Source organism: Citrus clementina, unplaced genomic scaffold (assembly GCF_000493195.1).
Source record: "Citrus clementina cultivar Clemenules unplaced genomic scaffold, Citrus_clementina_v1.0 scaffold_4, whole genome shotgun sequence".
In the NCBI taxonomy this organism is placed as follows: domain Eukaryota; kingdom Viridiplantae; phylum Streptophyta; class Magnoliopsida; order Sapindales; family Rutaceae; genus Citrus; species Citrus x clementina.
The window spans coordinates 20,210,000-20,212,334 of record NW_006262274.1 but is presented as its reverse complement, the minus strand read 5'-3'; the positions used below and the strand labels follow the sequence as shown (position 1 = coordinate 20,212,334).

Sequence of the window (2,335 nt, the reverse complement as noted above, 5' to 3'; positions counted from 1 at the left end):
CGCAAAGAAAGAGAAAGAGTATATGTTTCACACAGATATGTGGACTTACATATCCAAAATCATGGGGTCGCTTGCAGTTTTTATTGATGCTGCATGCAGTTGATGGGGCTATTACATCAAAAGTTGTAGCAGAACGTAGTAATATATGTTTTCTCTCTTACTGGTCAAGTCAAATCCGGAAGGAAAATTGTCATATGACTCGTATATGTATATTCCTTGTAAAATCTGGACACCACAATCTGTGCTCTGTGGTTTCCAAAATATAATACAGGCTAGTTGTTAAGCACTCTAGTCGCTTGAATGATTCGGTATTTTATCTGGTAATGTCTAATCAGATTACAAAGGCTTGCCATAAAGACTTGTCACTAATTAGGACTTTACACTTAAAAACAACTTCACAAATTATTAAATTTCATCCCATGACTGCCCGACAAGTTGTTGCATATAATTGAAATTACATGAATAGTATTATTATTAACTGAATATAACTCAACTTTAATTCACTTACCTCGGTAGGCGTTCAATAGCTTTTGCTGTCCTCGTTTTCAATTCTCATGAAATCAACGTTTGATTTCTCCTGCAGCTTGCGTGAGAGAAATCCCTTGGTGTAATCTACAAAACTTATTTTCTTAAATAATGCCGGAGTCTCTGGTGTGATAAGACTTGGTGCTGGTCCTATTTCTCCGTCTAGTTTCATACTATAGAATGTGGCGAAAGACAATCTTGCTTTCTCTGAGTTTACAGTTGCACGGTGTACAATGCTACGGTAAATTCCATTAGTCAAAATCTGTAATCATAAAAGAATGAATAAGTAAAAGGAGAAAATGCGAACCAAAAAAAAAAGACGAGATGAATTAGAGGGGTATAGAAATTGATAAGTTATGTACCTCCAAAATGTCACCAACGTTGATTATAAACGTATCAGGGAGGGCTTTAACAGGAACCCACATTCCATATTTCTTTATTTGAAGGCCGTCCATCTCATTGAGTTGGAGGAGGATGGTTAGTGCAGAGCCATCAGTATGAGGATTAAAGCCAATAACGTGCTCTTGTTGCTGACATGAGGGATACTAATTCATCCTCATTGATTGAACCCCATCCTCAAACTGTTTGCTATCATTGGGATCCATTTTTAGAGCTTCTGCCATTTGGTTAATTATTTTTATGGACAGATTTTTAAGCTCTGTTGAGTAAACTTCTAAGGTATCTCTGCATACAAAATAAAAATAGTGCAGTTTTAATGATGTTAAAATCATAAATAATATCATAATAATTGAACACAAATTATTGCGAACATGGCAGAAAATGAATTATCTAATGCAAGCAATTAATGAAGCCACCTGACGGAAGAGGCAACTTAGGAAAGAGATGAGGTTTTCTCAAAAGAGCTGGGAGACTGAACATAGTGAAGCCGTATCCCCAATCAAGCTTCTGCTCTTTGGACACAACAAAGTTTTGCCCAAATCCCTCAATTTCTCCAGGCCGCTGCCAAAATTTCTCTTTCTCCTCCATTGGGAGATCGAAGAAGTCATGGACCTCTGCCGTCACTTTCTCCACCAAGGAACAGCTCACTCCATGACTCTTCAACTGCATGCACGCAAATTATATTAATTAACGCTGCGATCGATGTTCATGTCATGTCACGTGATGCATGGAAGTTAATTTTAGAGTTGGTAAAATGAACCATAGAGTCGTGTTCGTGTTGTGTTGACTTTTAGTCGATTCAAATACAACTCATTTAATAATTATGTTAAAATATTGAGACCCTAACTAAAAATAAATAGGTTATCCACTTCGGCATTTTATATTTATATATTTAATAAAATTTATATAAAATATTTATAATTTATTTTATATATAGAAATATTCTAATTTAGGATACTAAACTTTGTTAAAGTTTGGGAAAGCTATTAAATTGAGGGTTTAATAATATAACCCTAACGCTATTAAATTACATTATCAATATGATAATATATATATTTATCAAAATATTACGTATTTATACTATTGAAGTTTTAAATTTATATAAAGTTTTATAAAAGAAATATTGTGTATATGTTCATCCCTCCAAAAAAATAAAATGATAAAATAATGTCTAATATTTGAGTTTTGATGATAAGAACCTACAAATTAATTTAAAATAGAAAATATAATTTCACCCTTGGTTGGATAAATGGATTAAGAATTTTGACCTTAATAAATACAATTTCACCCTTGGTTGGATAAATGGATTAAGAATTTTGACCTTAATTCCCATATGGCCATATTTCTGTAGCAAAATATACAACTATAAAAAATTATAATTGTTATAGTTAGGATCCTTAAAAGATATCTG

General features: G+C 33.0%; 1 pseudogene; it reads right to left on the bottom strand.

Annotated features, from left to right (window-relative positions):
• Nucleotides 1-520: 520 nt before the first annotated feature.
• On the bottom strand, nt 521-1,593 carry LOC18044045 (annotated as a pseudogene).
• Nucleotides 1,594-2,335: the final 742 nt, after the last annotated feature.